The sequence below is a fragment of the Amblyomma americanum genome, chromosome 7 (genome assembly GCF_052857255.1).
Source record: "Amblyomma americanum isolate KBUSLIRL-KWMA chromosome 7, ASM5285725v1, whole genome shotgun sequence".
Classification (NCBI taxonomy): Eukaryota; Metazoa; Arthropoda; class Arachnida; order Ixodida; family Ixodidae; genus Amblyomma; species Amblyomma americanum.
In genome coordinates, this window is record NC_135503.1 from 110,396,257 (window position 1) to 110,419,998 (window position 23,742).

Below are 23,742 nucleotides of genomic sequence, written 5' to 3' on the forward strand. Positions count from 1 at the left end.
ATGCCGCTTGTCACATCTATGCAATATGTAGAGTACGGACACTATGGAATGGCGCAATAAAAAGTAAAAAGCAACAGCCCGGGAGTCACACGTTACAGAACACAACTTGTAAATTATCATGGAACGTTAAGATCCACTAGGGAAAGTAGCGTGGTTTTGTAGCGCTCGATATGGGAAAAACAGGGATGAGTTGAAGGCGCTATCTGGTTTTGAGAAAACATACTGCGGCGATAAACACGATAAACACGACGATAAACATGCAGATTTTTCCAGTCTGCAGCACGTGCTGTTGTACCTTTAATGTACTGGCATTTTAGTGCACTAAGACAACTAACGTTTGAAAAGCACCGTTGTTGGTGTTTGAACTTTCTTGCTAATAACATTTTTTCTTATTCACTTCAATTTCCACCCTGTAGGATATGTTCCCTATCATTCTGAGCATTGCTTTCTTTTGTTGATTTCCATTTGTGAGCTTCCTACAGCGTTTCATTCAGTTATGCAAGGAATAGGAAATTTAGAAGCTGCTTGTACGCTCACTGTTGGTAGGGCATTGTTGACCGTCTTGTCTGGACAGCGGGTGAACACATCAACGCTGTGATAGCTCGAGGGCAAAAGACTTGGTTATCCGCCCTTTAATTTTACAGTGGGTGGTGTGCCATACTCCGCAGCGAACAAGCTGTCCTTAAGCATAAGGTTCTGCAAAGGACTTAGATATTATAAAGAAAAAACGCCAGCGCTTTACTTAGAGAAGAGGGTCTGTCCTTACATTCCTTGGTCTGGCAAAAAATATCTTTCCGGGGTCTACGACAGGTCGAATTTCAACCAACGCAATTTTGTGACAGCGTGCCTCAAACAAGGTACATTAGCGTGCAGCTCATCCCAACAATGGGTTACGACTGTGCCTTTCCCCCAGGTACTGTGGTCCTCAGAGCGGCGGAACTTCCTGATGGGGAAGGACAGCGTGATCGTCATGCGCATGTATACGGACAAACAAGGGCGCGACCGCGGCTTCCGCATTCGCGTCCGGCTCTACCAGTCGCCTTGCGGGGGACTGTTAAAGCGGTCGGGCTTCGTCACCTCGCCCGACTACCCGTACAGTTACGGGGCACACAGGCTGTGTGTGTGGAAAATAGAGGGTGAGATCACCTTACGTAACTAGGTACCACATGCTTTTAGAGGGACTTTGAAAGATAGCCTTTTCGATTACGACGATAGAGACTGCTATGCGGCAGCTAACGAAACTCTCAGAGCAGTATAAAAAGAAAAATCCAGAATTCAATATTTGATTCGCCAAATTAATATATTTCTACCGGCACCAGCGAACATGATAACGGCAAAACAAACTGAACAACGTTTGAGGGGAACCCTCTGTCCGCTAGCCAAGGTATCGACAAGAGGACTTGTTACGCCTGAGCGTGATTGTACGTAACCATTACAAGTTATTGATTATTTCTAATTGGTCATATTTTCGTAAAATTTTGAAATCCAATAACTACTTTTTCTTAATTTGTAACGTTCTCAGTAATCCAGTCGTTTTTTCTGTAATTTATTTATTAGTAATCTGTTAGATTATTTTTTTACAAAAACAAGTAACCTGTGCCGTAACTCCGAGAACGTGAATTCTGTGTAAAAAGCTCGTCTAGCATGCAATTCCCTGGTGTTATAGCGAGAATCGCCAATCTGCGGAGAAGTCGCGCGCGCGAGTGTGTCCGCACGAACAAGCCCGAGCAGCTGGCATTTCTTTATCCCCGCGTGACACGCTTCGCATTTTGCCACAACGGCACAAGGGTATGTCATGTTTAGTGAACTTAATCTTTGTCCCCTCAGAAAGCGAACAATAGCGAAGCGCGGAGCTTTGCGTAATTTTGAGGTGCTGCGCAAGGTCTTCGTATGGTAATGAAGCGCGCTTCCTTTCTGCGCAAACATCGAGATAATTTTCAGCATTACAACTGATGTATTCGCAAGGGAACTTGGAAAAAGGCGAAAAAAAGTTCGAGAAAAGCTGCAAGTGAAGTTTACCAATTTACCAGTGAAATAAGTTACATTTGAGATGAAATAATTGTAATTGTAATCGGTTGTTTCTTAACTGTAACGGTACAAGACCTGCCCCTGAGAGACTACATTGGTGCCGGCTAGAGGAAAGTGTATCCGTTGGCTGACACGTGACGCAGGCACCCCGTGGGATGCTTGTGAAGATGAGCTTCACTGGCTGGTTCGATATCAGGAGCGATGACCACAACACCTGTTTCATGGACTACCTGGAAATTAGCCGGACAGGAAACTTCCAGACCGATGCGCACCGGTAAGCCTATTGTCAAGGGCTATAGCGCATGACTGCAGCGTAAGTACTCCGGAGGATATAGCAAGTCGGACTAAAGGAATTAAACTATGCTATAAGTGCAAAGAAGCATGAAAGAACTAGCAAGAACTAATGACACGCTGCTACATCATGGTGGAGGTGCTAGGCTACCGGCCTCAATGAACTGTATTCTGCTTTGAAAATGAACCCTTGAAAGTGCACCCTAAGCCACGGGGCAAGTCGTTGAGCGGTCCACTTAGGGTACCAAGACATACCTGAAACCCAAATTTCTGAAGCGAAACAGGAACCCTCATTCTAACACATCGCGTTTTGTGTAGCCTTAGGAGGGTCGTGTACCCTTCTGACACCTTAACGACAAAACCTGTGGCCTGAGGGCTCTTGACGAAGTTTGTACATCCTTTTGGCAGCCTCATTAGAAGCAAAGAGAAAACTTGCCACGTAATGAAGAGCAGTCCACGTGCTACATATTACGTTGCTTAGTAATGAAACGGGGCGGTATATCGCAGTTATCCATATCTGCTGGTGGTGGTTGAACTGAGTGCTTGAAAGTTTACCGGAGAGCACATATCCAGTGTCATTCTGCAAATCTGCATACCCACTTGTGAATGCCTGTTATAAACTACAACACAAGACTGTTTTGTATCGGCGCCGGCATATAGGCCCATGCTGGGAAATAAATGCAGTTTCGAAAACATCCGAGAGCAACCACCATGCGCACAAAAAGATAAGCCGCCAAAGTGGCAGCAGCGAGTATAGCTGCAAACTCAGAGCGTTTAAAGTAGCTTTGTTTCCTTAATGGGAGATTTTTCTGCGTGCTTGTCAGCCTTTTTTTTTTGAAATTGCAAACCCACTTGTTGAGTAATTTAACTTAGTTTGCTGATTGAAGGCCCTTTCAGCAGCTCTGCATTTTGAGGATTAATTGTCGTAAATTACGGCCTCCACGTCCCTGACCAAGACTAGTGCCGAAATTCAACATAGCACGGTGACTGTTGTGTTAAGTCTCCATTTTATGAGCCTGTAAAATGCTGGCGTAAAGTTGGCATTCACAGTATTGGCTAGTGCCCTTTGTCAGATTTTAAAACTTATCTGGCTGGAAGTGCACCAGGCCGTGTCAGGTCGTCAAGTATAGACCATAGACTTGGTACAAGTTCGGAGCGTATTCAACAGTAATCATAATTTACTATGCTAACGGGAAATGCTAGTGAGGGTTCTTGGGCTATGATAAGCGTCCAATGTCCGAAACAAGAGCATCTCTAGTTGGGAGCAGAGATTTCAAAATCTTGGAGTTATCCCTTTTTGACAAAAGTTGAGGAGCAGAACGTGGCGAAAAGGAAATTTGCATGAGGTACAGAGAATTTCAAAACCTGAAATTGTCTCAGTTTGCCCAAACTGCGAGAATTTTCCAGCTGCCGGAAAGAAAAAGGGCTTGTAGTAGGGATTTGGATTTTCGTATCTAAATGATAGAATTTTGTGCTTACGGCATGGGACATCACCAGTACGGATAAGTCATATGTCAGTTTTCCAGCCGGTTTATGCAATAGCGGTAACCATGTTACAAGGTCGTGACCGTTTTAAAAGTAAACATGGGAGGGCTACAGGCCCTTTTCTGGCATTGTTACAGCGTGCATGGCTCGCGTGCACATGCAGGTACTGTGGATACACGCGGCCCAAGACGATCGTGTCCACCACCAACAAAGTACAGCTGAAGTTCGTCAGCGACTGCTGCGAGGAGGGACGCGGCTTCAAGCTGCGTTTCGACATTGTCCGAGCCGGTGAGGGCAAGCTGACATCAATATGGAAAGGCAGGGTTGCGTAGCTCCAGCGGCTACAAAATAGATCTATTTTAAGAAACCATGTGTCTGAGTTTGACGCGAACTTTCTCGAACGTATGGTCGGAAAGTTTCGCCTCAAATATAAACCTTTTTTCGTGGCCATTTTTTTTGCCTCCTATCGAAGGCGTCTTCTCAGGTGAGAACAGAACCCTACGAACGACCCCGAGGAGCTCTTTTTACACCTTACAAAAGATGAGCAAATTGATACAGCACGCTTTCCTGATGCTGTATATAAGATGCACGTAACCTGGCCACGTAAATTAGCCACACTATCAGCCAGCAGTTGGTCGTTTAAGGACCTCCGAAAGAGGTGCCTCAGATCGTTGCAATGCCTTCGTGCAACTAAAAAGTTCATGAAGAGGCCCGCAGCAGGCTTTCCCCACATGAATTTCAGTGCTGTATTGCTCACGACCATTCTGCATGGCTAAGGGCCGCTCTATCAGGTCCCCTGAGTATTTCACAGGAGGCTGTGTTCCACTACAAAAAAGCAGCGCGAACTCTGACAGCAGCTTCGGGGAAGAAGTAATACTTACGTTAATAGGCAGTTTATAAATGCGGGATTGAAGCATTTACCGTTGAATTCCGATTACAGGGTCCATAGTAACCCCTCCTGCCACGGACAAGTACAAGCCAATGAAATGCGGTAAGTTAGTTAACGTATATGCGAGTTAAAAGTGGTTGTGCCAAGGCTCCGACACCCTCAGTGCTAATTCGCCTATTCACTCAGGCTCATTCAGTACCAGTAATCTCAGTGTTTATTCGCTTCTGAGTTACTTCGCGCCGAAAATTAACGTTTTGAGATTATGTGACACGATGGTAGAAGACCGTATCGGAATATTAACGTTGGAATCAGTTATGAAACTGCACAGGATTAATGCTCAAACGCAGTTGGTTTGTAGACGCATATATTATACGCCCGAAGCCAGAACAAGTTACTGAACCTTTAAGGTATTCTGAAAAAAAGAAACAGTAGCTCGTCGTTGTAAGCTGCTGTTATGCTTCCGGAGAGCTGCCTGTAGTACAAAATGGCAGAAAGACTAGTTGGGGGCTAATATTTACCCGGGAATTAGATTAACAGCAATCTGCAGAGAAACGGGTAATAAGTGTGCTCGCTCAAAAGCCACAGTCGATTCCGTGTTTTACACTTCAGGATGCTTATTAGAAGTGCAGTTGCTGACATTGAGATGCAATCTATTAATCATTGCATTTTAACACTCATCGTGGTGAGCACTCACCAGTCCCTAAGCAGGAAGTCATGCCTTTGTCCTTGATTACTAGCAGCATTGAAACCTTTCGTTCACTTTAAAGAATCATTCAAGAACTTTATCTTTGTTGGAGACTTAATCAAAAATGTGGTAGTAATTTAAGAAAAAATAATAAACTTAAACATATACTTGGAAGTTAGATAGGGCTGCAGTAATGTATTATCGCTTTTTTAGAGTACACTGCATGCGTGTTCCCCAGCAGCTGATTCCTAGGATCGTCGCGGGCAGGAATACTACGAGCACAAGCACCCTTGGCTGGTAAGTCCACCGAGATCAGAAACCAGAGTGGGGTTATGAGGAGGGGCGGCTGTGTCATTCATTACTGCCAGTGTTTTAATTAACAATACTCTTTCTTAGAAACGAAATGAATACTCCCTCCCATGACAAAAGCCTATAGAGTTAACATCACGGTAAAGTAAACATAGAAGATGAGGAAGAGTCCTTGTTTGAGGGTTAAGTAATGAAATATGCTGCAGCATTTCGCCACGGCTGGGGAAACGCCGGTTGACTGATGCTTGCTAAGAGTGGCCTCTGTCCTCCAGTGGGCGTGACTGGGATATGCATGCTTGTGCTGCTGATGGTGACACTGGTGCAACGGCAACGCTCTTTCTTGTTCTGATAATGGCAGTTAACGAACTAGGAAAAACCTGTGACCAGGATGGGGCACAATGACATTCACTGCTCACGCATCCCGGCTCCCTTTCTGTGCCAACACCTAGACGACAACAATAGCTTAACAACTTTCCGTACCTGATACGTTTAGCCAACTTTCTTTGAATGCCGTTGCTGTCAGCTCGGGGCGGGGACCTTTTCTGGCATCACTTGTAGGGCGGCATTCATAAGCAAGCTTCGTCGCATTAGTCAATTAGTGAGAGAAGAAACACCTTTATTTCAGTCCCAGCGCAATGAATCGAGCCTCTGGATGCCCCTGCGCGATGGGAGGTAATACTATGCTACTTTTCAGAGAGAACCGTTTTGTCAAAGCAAACGTTATGACAGCCTAAAACATGCGATATACTTGAAATAGAGATGAAACATTGCTTAGAGCGTGAAAGTGACTCTCTTTAGTTTAACTCTTTCCTGATCAGTTTATGTTCTGATTAAGGGGGTTAACAATGCGAAGCAACGCATGGACTATAAGGGACGCCATAGGGAAGGGCTCCGGAATAATTTTGATCATCTGGGAGCCTTTAAAGAGCGCTGACAACGCACAGCACGTGGGAGTTTTAGTGCGTTAGCAGTTGAGCCCGAATTCAGCGATTTCGCCATTGTTTGTCTTCTGTCTGTTCTTTGCCACCTAGCCACCTATGTGGCAGGTGCGCTATCTAGGCCACGTGACCTCGTGGAGTAATCACAACCCGCCCCCTCTCGTCCTCTGAATTGTTAGTTAACTGTCCATTATTGCAAACAGCAGTTGAATTATTGATTAGTTGCTAGGGGCTGCCTTCGATACCAATCCGGGTCTTACAAACCCTACCGGTGGCAGCAAGAACCATCGCAGGGCAGTGGTGCATCGTTTAACTGCTGTGCCACTGCACCAGGAGTGGCATGAGGGCTCGCAGCGATCTATGAATGCAGAGAATGACCAGTTGACGATACAGGGGCATTCACCCATAAACGCTATTGTGCCGCACCCATAAGCGGAGCTTAGGTCCGATTTCGCTTATCTTTGTCTGAAGCACGACCTAACCTTGAAATCGAGCCCCGACCAGACACCAAGTGAAAACCGAAACGCCAGCGCATCTAATTCGCATTTCGCCTAACCAGGGTAAACAGTCTCATTTTTTTTTTCGTCTCCGTCCGGCTGCCGGGATAGAACCCGCTACCTTGGAATCAGCAGCTGAACGCCAAATCAACTGTGCCACCGTGGGGCTTATATTTAGTTCCTTTCTTTTCATTTCGGACCTCTCATTGTGTTGCGTTAGTTAATAACACATTAAGAAATGTGCTTTCTGATTATGATCCTGTCTTGCGACACAGGTTGCTATTTTCGACTACTACAAGGACTTTATCTGCGTCGGAAGCCTCATCTCCCGACGTCACGTCCTTACCGCGGCGCACTGCTGCGACGGGTGAGTGGTTTGTTCACGTAAAATACAATGAACAAGCGATCATACGATGTGATACGATATATGTGCATTACCAGAATTGGTTGTACGCCGCCGCCGCTTGGGAGGGTGGAGGTAGGTCGTTGGTTGTGGTAGTTTTCTCAAGTTCGCGAATACAAATTTCTTCTTGTAAGTATTTCGTTCTGAAAAGCTTTCGTGATAAGTAGTGACTAATACGCGGGACCAGTGAAAATATATTGTGGGACACAAGAAACATTCGATTTTATCAATATTTCAAAAGATGCGAGCTTAAGCTATATATATATATATATATATATATATATATATATATATATATATATATATATATATATATATATATATATATATATATATATATATATATATATATATATATATATATATATATGAGCACAGTGCGTGACCCTCGTCTTCATCTGTGAATATTCATCATCTCGCATCTTCGTCTTTTGAGGAGTGGCCGCCATATTTGCCAGCGGGAATAAAGAGATCGCTTGGTCCACAGTCTCACAAGTGGTGGAGGTGCTGGGTACGCGCATCTAACTTTTGTTTGTAGATGGCCGGGCTGGCACCAACAGTGCCAAAAATTTGCCGAAGCTGCGATGTAAAGTGGGTCCAGTCCGGGATGGTATCTTTATGGTTGACGAACCAAGTCTTAGCCACGGCGGTTAAATAGAATGGCACGTGGAGAAGCATCATGGCAGAGTCCCAGCGATTGTAGGCACTGACCTGATTGTACTGATCGAGCCAGTCCTCGACGTCATCACCACGGAGACCCGCAAATGTAGGAGGCTCGCGCTGAAGGGTCGTGACGGTCCATGTCGGGTGTCCAGGTGACATAGGAGCAGCGGGGGCGTTGGAGTCAGGGTTGCGGGCGGAGGGATCAGCAGGTAGGGGTAGCACACCTGCTGAGGCACCAGCAAGGCCTGCGGAAGCGTCACGGCGTTGTTGGTCGACGGTTTTCATCTTCGGAGATGGTCCGACCAGGTGACGACCGGAACGGAGCTGCAGTGTGGCGACGGAGAGGACGCGGGATCTAGAGCAGCCTCCACCACTTGTGAGAATGTGGACCAAGCGAGCTCTTTATTCCCGCTGGCAAATATGGCGGCCACTCCTCAAAAGACGAAGATGCGAGATGATGATGAATATTCACAGATGAAGACTAGGGTCACGCACTGTGCTCACACAATATATATATATATATATATATATATATATATATATATATATATATATATATATATATATTATATATATATATATATATTGATGAATATTCACTGATGAAGACTAGGGTCACGCACTGTGCTCACACTTTATATATATATATATATATTGCACCTTGGTTACGGTGACTGCTGGCTCCCTTCGTAAGTTTGTCAAAAAACGAGTCCCTTAGTTACTTTACCTTGTCTGCTAATTGCTTAACGAGGGCCTCGGTTCTGGCAGTATTCATGCCATAGGTAGCATAAGAGGGCTCTCGCACAGTTTCCGCCCTCGCCGTTAGATGACGTTCCACGTCACACTCGCGGTAATGCAGGACGTGCTACGTCCGCTGCTATGGACGAGGGTGGCGCTGGTGAACACTCTCAAGGTTTGCTTACACCCAATAAACATAAATACCGACGAGAGCAGCAGATTAGACAGCCGTCGCCGTAGCTCAGTTGGTAAGAGCACCGGACGTGATATTCGGAGGTCGTGGGTTCGGATCCCACCGGCGGCATGGTTGTTTTCTCTGCTGCTTTATAATTAATTTTCTTTAAGCGAGAGATTAATCTAAGTATTACCCCACTGATTAGCACTACACATTAAAAATAAATAAATAAGCATTCCACTATGCACATTGGTTATGGTGACTGTTGGCTCCCTTCATAAGGTTGTCAAAAAACGAGTCCCTCATTTCTGTTACCTTGTCTGCTATATATATATATATATATATACATATATATATATATATATATATATATATATATATATATATATATATATATATATATATATATATATATCTTATGGTATTAGGAGTGAAATAAGTTTATATATATATATATATATATATATATATATATATATATATATATATATATATATATATATATATATATATATATATATATATACACACATATATATGTATATATATATATATATATATATATATATATATATATATATATATATATATATATATATAACTTAATTCACTCCTCATAACATAAGTAAAATGTTGAAGCGCGCTTTTGGGATAAACTTTTATTACGTCGAAGATTCGACAAGAACCCGGCCCTCATCAGGACTATATAACCAGAATATAACCATCCGTTTGGCATATTTTGGCCTTAGTAGTGTCATTGAAACCACAAATAATAGTATTAAAGCATTGATTCTTGGTTAATATTAATACTCGCCGAGGCTTGGTCTCGAAAATGACAAAGGAGCGTCTGGAAGAAAACACAGGAAAAAAAAGAGAAGAATCATAAATGTGCTGTCCAGCCAGATTTTGAAATGAATATTCAGTGATTAACTTTGCTGCTAGGTTATGTTCTGCTTCAAAATTGCGTCTTCTACAAAAAGAATACGTCATATCATGAGCTTAAGAGAACTAAATCCGCCGTTGTCTTACGTTTGTTACCATATAAACTAAGACCAATTTGTATTGAACCAAATAGTTATAGAAAAGAAATGAAAACCATATTGCTAGCTAAGGCAAACAGAAATGGCCAAACCACATGCTTACTGTTATAACTGTAATCCAAGTGAAGTGTCAAGAGCTGAGACTAATTGGGCCTTAATGTAAGCACGCCAGCAGTGAAAATTTTAAGCAAAGCGCATAGAAAGGAAAAGTTTTAATTTCGTCGCCGTCTTTCAACGCTGCCTGGAATAGATAGATGCAGCGTAAGCCTGAGTGTACGAATTATGAAGTGCATCGTTAAGGCTTATGCAATGTGGCCCAGATGCACAAAAAAAATCTATCTGAGTTGTGCAAGATACACTTTGGACGGAGGGTGTACATCAAACTATTGAAATTTACGAAGAACAACAAAAGTCGAACATAGTAATTCTGAAGAAGAGCCCCCTGCCTCAGATACATCCGGGGGTGCTGAGGGATTTTAGAACTTTTGAGCCGTGCCGAACGCACAAGTTCGACAAAAGCGACTAAACTTTCCATACTATTCAACCAGTTCCATGCGGGCACCTTTAGTGTGCGACCATTAATTTTTCCGCCTGCATTTTGTTGTTGCTTTACACCAGCCAAAAGTCTTTGAGTGTTAAGACGGGCGTGCACCGCCTCACTGACGGCCTGCACCAGGACGTCCAGCACTGCACCATGCATCCGGAATACAAGAAGCGCAACCTGGTCAACGACATTGCCGTGCTGGAGCTCACTTCGGCCATCAGGTACAACGAGTTCCAGAGACCCATCTGTCTGCCCCTCGACGCTGAAGACTTGGTAGGCAGGTACGGAAGCATCGCTGGCTGGGGACGCGAGTCGTACGGTGAGTATGCTCCTGCGCTTCTTAGCCTATACGACCGAAGACAATAATTTTATAAACCACTGCCACGACCTCTTCTCATGATGCGTGCAGTACCCGGGCACTTACTAACGTACTGACTGAAATAAGTTGAAAATCTAGGGGTCGCTTTCATTACGCGGTGCTAAAATGACGGAAAATTTTAAGCCGTAATAACGCGCAAGAAAGTGCGCTAGTGGAATAAATACTTCGTCTGGAACGGCTCTCCTGAATAAAACACCATTATTTTTAAGATGATTTCCCGCGCTTGAGAGCATGTTGAGGAGTTTTAATTTGAAACCCGCAAGGGAATCCGTACACCGGCCCATAATATTGTTCAAGGAGAGCACTACTGGAGAATGCCAGCACATCTCACACCATTCAGCGGGAGGTCCTTCCACAAGTTGCCACAACGCTTATACGTCAGATTGAAAAAAGAAATGCTTTATGACCACGCGTGGTTTCTGTTGGCTCTCGTATGTCTCGCAAAACATTTTATGGGTCTGTTCATCGCGTGAGGTAAGGCATCGTAGTCTTGACACGCGAGAGAATGCTCATTTAGTATTGCGCAGTTTGTTCGGCGTTCAAGAAAGCTCTCCTGCTAGTACTCACTATCTGCTGAAGCACACTTCGCGTTAGAAGAATGTGGAGCGTTTATTACACAATAGAAATAAAAACTGTAGTTTTAATGCAGGAGTGCGTTTATCGGGTGTTTAGAAAAAGTTTTTATAGATGTGTTCAAAAGCGATTTTTGGAGTGAAGAAAACAAGAAACATTAAGGAGTACTAGCGGTGACGCTACATTTAACGTAGCAGAGGTAACATAACAGACATACTGAAGAGAGACGAAGAGTTAACTTATTGTATTTGTATAACTTCTTATATAAGGAGAGCAGAAACTGAAATAATTTATGGATACTTTAGCACGTACGGTCATAAAATAGTGTACACTAATTACGGTCTACTCAACGCCCTGTCCTTCTTCCTGTCCAGTCAGAAAAGACCACTAAAAAACACAACCGGAACTAGTTTTGTTTTGGCTTGTTCCAAGGGGTCTTTTTTGGATGTAATTTTCACACGGAAAAACCTATCGCAGATAATCCGTCGTCGTGCAACGTAGACGTCCCCCATGCCCGCATTTTCAGTCCATGTCAAGGCGAAGTTTGCGCTTCTATTATGGTCACGCCTCGAGTTCACGCAAACCTGCTGCACATTCCTTCAGGAGGAGTACGGGGAAAAACTTTATTGAAAGGGTGAATGGTTGAAGCGGTTTTAGTACGCCGTGAGGATCTCTAGCAGTCCAGGAGCCCACTGGCCTCCACGCATGGCCCTGTCAAACGGCCTCAGCTGGTCGGATGAATTAGCGGCTAGCAGAACGTCCTCCCAGAAAGAGCGAAAAGCGGAAGGGAAGGGGATCACCGAGCACGGTTTCGGGCAGGCCCACAGGTAGCGATATAGTTCAGCTGTGGGAGCTTGCTAAGTGATACAGTAGGATCGGTGCAAGGTGAGACCTGTTCTGTTTACCACTGCGGGTGAAATGTGCAGATTCGTCTGAAGAGGCCTGCTGGCAGTTTTTACAGAGTCCTTCCACGTTGTGCCGCCATGGTGGCTGAATGGTTATGGGTTCGGCTGCGGACCCGAAAGACGCCGGTTCAGTCTCAGCGGCGGTAAAATTTTGATGGAGGCAAAATTCTAGAGGCCCGGGTACTCAGCGATGTCAGCGCACTTAAGAAAACAACAGGTGGTGAAAAGTTATTTTATGGCGAGAGCCGTTTGAGGGGCCTCCCCTGAGCCCGAGCTTCAGCGTAATCAGACAATGCCAGAGATCGCACGGCCTAAAGTAGAACTAAGGAGAAGCAGGTGGCTCAGATAAGACAGAAATAAGGAAAAACAGATGGCTAACATAAAATGAGAAGCAGATGATGGGAGTGGGACTTGGCACGAAGCCAGAAGCTTGCGCAGCCTGATGCCAAAGTGATGGCCCAGCCGAAGATAAAAAACAAAAAGGGGGACAGGTGATGGGAGCTAGAGTGTGCACGACACCTGAACTTTCGCGCGGCATAAGTTGGAGGTAGGAGGAGCGGGTGGTTGCTCCAGGGTACGAAACCTTCATATTATATACAATTGTCCATCCAATACAGACGTCAGCGGTTATTACCACCACAGCGGCAGGAGGGAAGCCAACATGATGGGCGTATCGTTGTGATAACAACGGTACCCAGCCGAAAAAATTTCATCCTTGAGAGGCTTTGAACCACTGCTGGCGAAAATAGAGCAGCTTCGCAACCCGGTTCGACAGTTTATTGCCCAAACATTAGCATAAGTACATATTGATACGCTGCCTGTGTCGGCAAAACTCATTCCATTTTAAGCATCAGTTCTCTTCTGGTCATCACGTTCATTGATGTAGTCTAAACAGAACTAACGAAACTTTCCTGGCCCTGGTTTTGCCGCGCGCGTGCGCCAGCTGTAGTTCTGCTAATGCTATGGCCGACGAAGAATCTGTTGTCCACCGTCACTTTCACCTGAGTGAAAGTCGTCGTCACCGCAAAGAAACCGTGGCCGTATGCAGAACGAATAAAAAAAGAAGGAAGTTCTCGAGTACCTCGTGCCTTTTTTAACGTACTTACCACAGCGTACCGCGCCTGCTTTTACTGAAGCTGTTCTGCACTGCGAAATCAAAGCAGCGCGCAGTAAACCGGCTCTCGCGGGAATTTGATGCGCAATGCAGCGAAGCTTAGCACTGTTCTTTTTTTTTTTGTTCTTGCATGGTCTGTCACCACCGCGCGCGGATTTTTTGATTAAGAATATTGAGGCTGATTATTGGCAGACGCCCTTTCCTTGCGTATCGTCATTTCTGATTTTGTGAAATAGGCCGATTTAAATAAATTTGAAACGTGGTATATACAATGCATGTTATAAGAGAAGTAGAAGGTTTGCACAGTATTTCCAAAAACGCTTTCAGGTCGAAGTTTTGCTCACCAAACCGAACATGAAGTGCTTTTACTTCCAGGTTTTTAACCGTGCTACTAATGCATGCTACAAAAACTAGCTATTTCAACTGACACGGTGTGAATGAACCATCTATGCGCTCTTTTGCCTACTACTGTCATCATCAGCCTGACTGCACCCACTGCGGGACAAAGAAAGAACTGCGCGAACCAAACACGGGTAGCGCTTGTGTGTGTCTTTGCCTCTTCGCTGCCAGTGTTTCGTTCGCGCAGTTCTTTCTTTGCATCTGCAATGAACCCACTAGCCTGACAAATTCTAATCTTTGGAGGGCAGAGGACGCCAATTCGCCCTCTCTTCTACTAACCACGGCAACTTTATCGTTGCAAACTTATTAAACTCGTCCGCCCGCATAACTTTCTGCTGCCCCCTGTTGCGCTTGGCCTGTCTTGGAATCCAGTCTTTTACCCTTAACGCCCATAGATTATCCTGCCGTCGCATTACATGACATTCATCGCTTACTGTTATCTGCAGTAATATATACAATACAAAAGCTTTGTGCGCCACGACAAGAAATCAAGGTACAGAGTTTCTCATACTGCACAGTGCATTTGTGTATGTGCTGGATGTACTGCAGGCATGAAATTGTGCGTGCCGCTTCTTGTTCCCTGTTCCAGGGGGCCGAGACAGGGAAACACCGAAGGAGGCCAAAGTCGCTTTCGTCTCTCAGCCTCAGTGCGTGGCCAAGTATGGCGCCATTATTCTAGAGTCCAACCTGTGCGCCGGGGGTGCAGAGGAAGACGCCTGTCAGGTACGAGTTTATGAGAATCTTGTGCTTCATTTTTTTATTATTATGCTGTGGCGCTGACAATAGCCTCGCTGCACCGAAAAGATTTACGCGTAGAGGTCGTTCGGCTGTAAATGCGCTCAATGAACCAGAGCATAACATTTTGTTCTGACGCTGCTGATGACTTCAAAAATGCTCTATTAGAAGTGAAAACACTGACTACTGATGTCAAGAGGAAAAAGGAGGAATGTGTTGTTTTAAGGCAGGAAAACAAGCACTTAACAGAGAGGCTAACTAAAGCTGAAGGGAGAATTGCTGAACTGGAGCAATACAGCCAGTTGAACAATGCGGAGATAAAGGGCTTGCCACCCACCGCTAAAGACATAGCTGCCGAGATAGCCCTGGAAACCGCACAAACCACCAGCATTCCTCTTGACCTGGCAGACATTGACATTGCGCATAGCGTTAAAACCAAAAACAGCAATCACATTAATTTAGTTGTCAGATTCACGACCCGTGCGAAGAGAAACCATTTTCTTGAGCCAGCAAAAAAGGCAACCCTATCAACTACTGACATTGGTTTCACTAGTCCTGCTCAACGGATTTACGTCAATGAATATTTGACACCTGACAACAAACGCCTTCTTGGTGCCACAATTACAAGGAAAAAAGAAACGCCTTGGAAGAACGTGTGGACCAAAAATGGCAGCATACTCGCGCGCAATACAGATACTTCTGATATCATTCGGATAAGGAGTCAAGCCGATTTGCTAAATATGACGTAATGCGAAGTCATTACTCATCACGCAGGCGTTGTTATTGCTTAGTTGCCTATGGAGAATTGATTGAACGCTGCACCTCTTTGCACACCTACACGGTTCAATAAATATGTTGGCCTAGATGAAAATAAGCAATCCATGTTAATTCATTTCAACATGCAATCTGCTGTGAACAAAGTTGATCAACTGACTCATTTTATGGCAGGCTTAACGATATCGTTTAATGTGATCTGTATAACCGAAACATGGTATCGTCACGACACTGATGTTCTGCGAATACTGGGGTATAAGTCTTTTTATGTTAACTGCATTATAAAACATGGGGGAGGCGTTGCGCTACTGGTGAAAAACAAGTATGCCTGGGAACTCTTATCTGATCACTGCTTCCTCAATGGTGATATGGAAATGCTCACTGTGAAGTCGGCCTGCCAAACTTTTTTTGTTCTTTACCGGCAACTTAGCAACGTTTTTTTTACCACTTTGAGCGCGAATTATTCTTTTTTTAACACAGAAACCTTTTTTTCCTGTATAGTGAGAAATTTCGTCATAGATATAAGCACAGTCAGTTCAGCACAGCAAAAACTTTCAACACTTCTAGAGGTGATTGGTTTTAACAACGCTATTAGTAGTATAACACGCATCACTGCTGTGACGTAGTGCAAGTCATGCACACGCGCCTAGCCGGACAGAAGCAGCTCCCATTTCTGTTATCTAACCGCTTGCCTATATAACCGCTCGCCTTCTTCAATAAAGCGTCATTCATGCACCATGCTTCGTCGTGTCCACATGGTGTCAGAAGTGACCGGTTAGCGATCGCGCAACGCAACCGGGCAACGTAACCGACGGCAGAAGCACGGCAATCCGGGAGGCCCGGGTAATTTCATCGGACCAGAGCCATGACAGACGCCGAGCAGCACCGCGCCCAGCCTGCCGCCCCCGTCACTTCGCTGCTGCCACCACCGAAGGCCCTGGATACAACGGGAGATGTCTGGCATAGCTGGGAAGCATGGAAGCAAGAGTTCGAGCTCTTCTCAACTGCAATCTACCTGGACCAACAACCGAAAGAGGTACAGGCAGCCACTTTTCTCATCAGTATTGGAGAAGACGCACGCAAAACGTACAGCACTTTCGTATTTGATGCTGGAGAGGATAAAAGCGACATTGCTGTACTGAAGCGAAAGTTTGAAGCGTTCTACAAGCCAGCACTAAACCTAGCCTATCACGAGTTTCGATTTGGAAAGCGTGACCAGAAGGAAGACGAACATTTTAACGATTGGTTAACGGAGCTGCGTGTACTAGCAAAAAGCTGTGAATTCGGTGAGCTGGAAGAACGCATGCTAAGAAGCAGAATCATTCTGGGAATGAGAGACAAGAAGCTTCAAGAAACGCTTCTTTCTGAAAATGCTTCCTTGGCCAAAACTGTTGAAATGTGTCGAGCTCGGGAACACGGCAAAGAGCAAAGTGAAGAAATACACTCCAGCAAGAACTGTCAAGTGGAGGTCAATGCGGTTCTCCAAATGAAAAGTCGCTGTAACAAATGTGCTCGTGTTCACAACAGTGAAACATGCCCTGCAAAAGGACGCACGTGCTTAAAATGTGGCAAAAGAAACCATTTTGCAGCTGCGTGCAAAACGAAGAGCGCTAACCTCTGCGTGAAAGAGCAAAAAGTGGCGTCACTGGAAGCGAATTCAGACGGACAGGCAGATAATTTCTGGTTGCAAACTTTATCGCCAAGCAGCAAGAAAGACGACCGCTGGACTGCAATCGTGAAAATAGAAGAAACGCCCGTTGCCTGCAAGCTTGATACAGGAGCCAATTGCTCGGTCATATCACGCAGCCAGCTGCAGAAGATAACTCAAAAGCAACCCGAAAACTGCGCTGTCGTGCTGAACACATTTTTTGGCTTTCAGAAAAAAGCAACGAAACGTAGTCACCTTCATGTGACCGGACCCGAGGGAACATTTGAAACGACATTCTTCGTAATGGAAGACGACATACCCGTGACTCTTAGCGGCTCAGTTGCCGAGAAGCTAGGCTTGATTCGCCGAATTGCTTCACTGGAGCACCAAGAGCTGTACGACGTAGTCAAGCCGTATGAAGACGTCTTCTCCGGATTAAGCGAGCTCAAGGATGTCGTCTACCACTTGAAGCTCAAGCCAGGTTCCCAAGGAGTGGTCAAAGCAGCACGCCGGATTCCGTTCGCACTCGAGGACAGAGTAAAAGCGGAACTGGACCGCATGGAAGCAGCCGGAGTAGTTTCCAAGGTGACCGAGCCAACCGAGTGGTCCAGCCACATGGTTACCGTCATAAAGAATGACAAGGTACGCATATGTCTCGATCCATCTGATTTGAACAAAGCGCTGATGAGGGAACATTATCCTATGCCAACGCTAGAAGACATTGCACCGTCTCTGTGTGGAGCACAATACTTTTCGACTTTGGATGCCGCTACGGGATTTTGGCAGATAAAACTGGATGAGGAAAGCTCCAGAATTTGCACAATGAGCACTCCGTACGGTCGTTACAGGTTCCTACGTATGCCTTTCGGCATTTCTTCGGCTCCCGAAATATTTCAGCGCGCCATGCACAAAGTACTAGGTCTCACTGGCACAGCAGTCGTAATGGACGACATTCTAGTCTGGGGTCGCACTAAAGAAGAGCATGACGCAAATCTTGTCAGTGTGCTGACAAGATGTCAGGAGCACAACTTGAAATTGAACAAAACAAAGTGTAACTTCTTGCAGGAATCCGTCAAGTACCTAGGCCACGTGTTGACGCGCGACGGGTTGAGCCTGGATCCAGGGAGACTGGAAGATATTATCCACGTGCAGGCCCCTTGCAACCGGAAAGAGCTACAGACATTCTTGGGTATGGTGAACTTCGTTTCCCGCTTCATTCCTAATATGTCAACGCTCACAGCATCGCTCCGAGAACTTTTAAAAAAGAATGCTGCATGGGTTTGGGAAGACAGACATCAAAAAAGCTTTGAAGCACTGCGCGAAGCACTAGCAACGGCTCCCATATTGGCATATTACCAGAAGGGCAAACCAATCACCCTATCTGTAGACGCCAGCCAAAACGGAATTGGCGCTGTGATAATGCAGGATGGACACCCCTTAGCTTACTCATCTCGCTCGCTGACAGAAGCACAGCAAAGGTACGCGCAGATAAAGAGATGCTAGCCATCGTCCACGGCTGTGAAAAATTCAAGGACTACATTTTCGGGCAGCCAGAAGTCATTGTGGAATCTGATCACAAGCCGCTCGAAATGATTTTCAAGAAGCCATTATGCCAGTGCCCTCTCCGCCTACAGCGTATGCGTCTAAACCTACAAAAATACCATATAAATGTCAAGTATACTCCGGGAAAACAACTGTTCATCGCTGACGCGTTATCACGTTTTCCTCATAAAGCACAGCTCGTAGAACATTGCGCGCATTTCCACGTTAACACTATCGCTTGTCTTCAAGCTTCAGACAGGCGCCTGGAGCAAGTTCTGCGGGAGACGGACCGTGACCCAAGCATGGTGAAACTTCGCCAGTATGCAAGCACAGCGTGGCCCATTGACAAGGCTGACGTCACTACCGAGCTACGCAGCTACTGGAGCTTCCGCGACGAGCTGCATACTGAATCCGGCCTTGTGTTCCGGAGCAATCGCCTTATCATTCCTGCCAGACTGCGCAGTGAGGTACTGGCTTCTCTTCATGCTGCGCACACAGGAGCAGAAAAAATGAAGGCACGCGCCCGAACCGTTGTCTTCTGGCCAAGTATAAACAGCGATATTGAGGAAGTCGCTCAACGCTGTCAAACATGCCAAAAGTACAAATCAAGAAATGCGCGACTACCGCTGTTAAGTCACGAGATACCAACTCTGCCCTGGGAGTCAGTAGGAGCTGATATTTGTCATCACAACGGTGCCGAGTACTTAGTCGTTGTTGACTTCTACTCTTTCTTTTTTGAAATCAGGCTTGTGCAAGCGCCGTCAGCCAACAAGGTTATTGCAGCATGCAATGACATCTTCGCAACACATGGCTTCCCAAGGCGACTTTGCACGGACAACGGACCACCCTTCAGTAGCCAACAGTTCAAGGATTACGCCGATAAGATTGGCCTGCAACACGTCCGGTCTAGTCCGTACTATCCCCGCTCGAATGGAATGGCAGAAAGAGCAGTACAGGAAGCTAAGAAGCTGTTAAGGCGGTTCCGTTTCGGCAGCACTGAGTTTTGTGCCGCATTGCTTGAGTGTCGAAATTCACCTCGGGACTCTTCTGTGAAGTCCCCTGTGCAGAGGCTCATGGGCCGACAGACAAGAACGCTGCTTCCTGTACCAACCAGCCACCTAGAGCCACAAACAGTGCCACCCAAGACCGTGCGACGAAGGCTAGAAGACATCAGGAGCAAGCAACGCTGCTTCTACAACAGAGGTACACGGCCTCTTCCAGAGCTTCGCACTGGCTCGACCGCAACTATGTACAATGTGCCCTCAAGATCATGGTCCCCTGTCACGGTCGTACAGCGGGCTGAGACTCCTCGTGCCTACATCGTCAAAACGGAAGAGGGTCAACAGTTTCAGCGCACAAGAGAACACCTCAATCCGGCTCCTCCTCCCTCGTCTCCAGACCACAAGACTCCCGCGCCGCTGCCAGCTGTGGGAGTCCCAGACACTACAGGGACATCCGAATCTACACAACTCCGCAGGAGTGAACGGAAGCGCCAACCACCACTAAGACACCCGGCGCCTGAGTTCTGAAACTCTACTTCATTCGACGATTAAAAAAAAAAGAGAGAGAGAGAGAGAGGAGATGTGACGTAGTGCAAGTCATGCACACGCGCCTAGCCGGACAGAAGCAGCCCCCATTTCTGTTATCTAACCGCTTGCCTATATAACCGCTCGCCTTCTTCAATAAAGCGTCATTCATGCACCATGCTTCGTCGTGTCCACAACTGCTACCTGTTCTTCCACGCTAGACCTTATCGTAACAAATCATAATGCACTCTTTTCGGGCCATATCGCAGTAGATAATAGTGATTATTTGCTTGTTTGCTTGCGTCTAGAGAAACAAATTCATACGAAGGCAAATGTACAAGCTCAGCGGCAACTTATTTTGCAAGAAACACTTGAGCAATTTAGGAGCCGCATTCCTTTAGTGAACTGGGATCCCGTATACTGAGAAAACACAGCTGAGGGCGCTTATCACAAATTCCTTGAATTTTTTATTTTCTTTACAATGACTGCTTCCCTGTGGTTGAAATAATTCCTTGCAAGAATGCTCGTAAAGCCTGGATGAACCGTCGCCTTACACGACTTGTCAAAAATAAACACAAGATGTTTGCAGAATTCATTAAACCTAGGGACGCGGACGTACTATCCAGGTATAAATCATTGCGCAATCATTTGAATAAAGAAATTAGGATAGCTGAAGTCGCTTACTATAACAGCTTATTTGATAAACAGCTTCCTAGCAACGCCAAAGACAAATGGAGGCGCTTAAACTTACTCTTGAATAGAAACGCACACGGCAAGAAGATAACAAGTTTAATAATCGACGGTAAAGAAATCTCAGGTTCACACCTCACGAACATTATTAATAAATTGTTCACCGAAGTAGGTTCTAGCTAATTTAATGCTCGCATCTCTAATTTCTTAGGCGGCAGGTTAAAAGATTTCCTCTTGCTAGGACCAACGGACGAAGCTGAAGTTTTTGCAATTTGCAGAAAAATAAAAGATACCTGTATTTTGATGCACACAATACAGAGCGGACCAGTACAGAGCGGACCAGTTAAATATATTCTTGATATAATTACGCCATGTCTAACCTAATATATATATAACACCACACTTAAGACTGCTCAATTCCCTACCGACATGCAGCTAGCCAGGGTAGCCGTGGTATATAAAAAAGGCGATGCAAACAATTTGGGAAACTATAGACCTGTGTCTATACTTCCGCATTTTTCTAAGGGTTTAGAACAGCTAATTCGCATCTGTTTTCAACATTTTCTGTATAAAATTCCGTAATAGCTGACTGTCAGTTTAGTTTTAGAGAAAATAGGTCTACGGTGCATGCACTACTGGTTGAAAAAAAGTACATATTAAAAAATGTTTGAGTCACAGCTTTTAACTCTTGGTATTTTTGTTGACTTCAGTAAAGCCTTCGATTGCTTAAATCACGATGTTCTCTACGCAAAACTGGAGCACTACGGCATACACGGGCATGCTGTCAGCCTAATAAAATCATATCTGAGCTCATGGTCTCAATATGTGGTGATTAATCATTCCTCTTCACAGATTCTAAGAATTTCGAATGGCGTCCCTCAGGGTAGCATTTTCGGGCCAATACTACTGTTCAATATATATATATATATATATATATATATATATATATATATATATATATATATATATATATATATATATATTTCCTAACATCAGCAACCATGCAAAATATATAATATATGCAGACGACACCAGCCTATTCTTTTCTTCCAATGATGTACACCGCTTAGTACATACCGCAAACAATACGCTCTTATCACTTGCCACACGGTCATCAGTTACCTCACTAAAGATAAAGAAGAGAAAACTGAAGCAGTACTCCTCCTAAAAAAAAAGAATTATTTCACCGCCCCTCACTATTCCTCAGTGGCAGTGTAATCGAATACGTGGAAACCTTTAAATCATTGGGTGGGACGTTCAGCAGTACGATGACATGGGATGCACATGTTAATAACCTTGCATCAGCACTTACTAGAACCGTCAGAATTACGTTGCGTAACAGGCATACTTTACCTATCAAAACTGAAATTAATTTTTATTATGCATTTTTCAATTCCCACCTAAGCTATTGTTTCCTTTTCTGGGGCAACACAACGGTATCTAACTTCCTCAAACTGCAAACATTGCAAAAGAAAATGCTTCGTGCACAGGTCGTATGATTTGCCTACTAGACATATTTACCTACATTATAATATTCTACATGCCAACAAATTATTTGACTACAGATTTGCATGTTTTTATAAAACAGTGGTAAAAAAGGGTGATTCATTTATTTGTCCAATTTTACCAATTGCATGTTGCCACTCATCGTACGACATCAGATTGCGGTGTAGGTTTGCACTACCAAAATGCAGGCCTAACTATAGATTTTGAATGTTAAGGTATATTGAGCCAAAGTTCTTCAATACCTCACTCAGTGACCAAGTGCATATTATGTCTTTGCCGTCCGGAAAAAGCTTTATTCAGCAATTTGTGCTACAGCGATTTCAAGTGTCTGCGTGTACTGTGCCACTCTGTTTTATAGCCTCACTGTCTTTTGCTAACAGTTATTGCTGCCAATTACTAGATATCTGTTTTGGTCAACCTTGTTCTTCATAAGTTCACTTCTATTCACTTCTGTGATTGTTTTTGCCTCTTGGCAACTGCTGACTTGTAAGGGTGGTGAGGCCCGTCAAGCGGTGTATCATTCACTGCTTTTTCTCACCATCCCCAGTTTGCATGTACAAAGTGAAATAGAAGATTGATTGATTGCTTTATTGAAATAAACTCCAGTCATCACAGGAAAGCCCCTCTCTGTATTTTTGTAAGGAGCACACCTGTATGACTACGTGCTCCATAATCCCGTTCGGAAAGCAAGAAATAGAACCAGAGAGCAAGCTGGCTGACTGCTCAGACGTAAAGCAGACAGAAAAAAATGAACCTATCTTTGTTACTCTGGGCATTTTTGTTTTAAGAAACGATTACTTAACCATATTAGTTTTATATTGGCAGCTTAGGCATCTTATGAGACCACAAGATAACCAGTTTTGAGCGTGACCGGTCCAAAGGCACCCGAAAGGCACCCGAATGGTTTCACGCCGACTGCATAAGCGCATCTTTTCTGACGAAGCAGTTTATACGGCGGACATAGGAATTGAGAATGTTCCCGAAGACACCCAAACGTGCCGTCGCTTCGCATTGTCGGTTTTCATACTCGCCTGGCTAAAACAGATGCTTGTACATGTGTACACGCTCAAAATTCGCTCAGTGCCGCGTCGTGAAAGCGGAGTGCTTAGTGAAGGTATCGAACGGCTGGTCTGAGATTGCTTTTTCATGTTTTATTAGCCTTGGTGACAGAAAACATTCCGACAAATTACCCAAACTTTGCGGAGTGTAGTTTCAGTCGAGCGTAACAAAGCATCTAGATATCTGCGCTGCCATCCACGACACTCA

At 44.8% G+C, this 23,742-nt stretch overlaps 1 non-coding gene and 1 pseudogene across 2 annotated transcripts in view; both read left to right on the forward strand.

Annotated features, from left to right (window-relative positions):
• Positions 1-23,742, forward strand: part of LOC144098002 (clotting factor B-like) — a 45,236-nt pseudogene that overhangs the window by 19,105 nt on the left and 2,389 nt on the right. Inside the window, exons 5-12 of the transcript XR_013307123.1 lie at positions 914-1,132; positions 2,169-2,302; positions 3,968-4,092; positions 4,745-4,795; positions 5,594-5,675; positions 7,398-7,489; positions 10,760-11,004; positions 14,645-14,778. The product of XR_013307123.1 is annotated as a clotting factor B-like (transcript). The remainder of the gene's footprint in view (positions 1-913; positions 1,133-2,168; positions 2,303-3,967; positions 4,093-4,744; positions 4,796-5,593; positions 5,676-7,397; positions 7,490-10,759; positions 11,005-14,644; positions 14,779-23,742) is intronic.
• On the forward strand, positions 9,157-9,230 carry TRNAS-UGA (transfer RNA serine (anticodon UGA)). The gene has a single exon. It is a non-coding gene; the product is annotated as a tRNA-Ser (tRNA).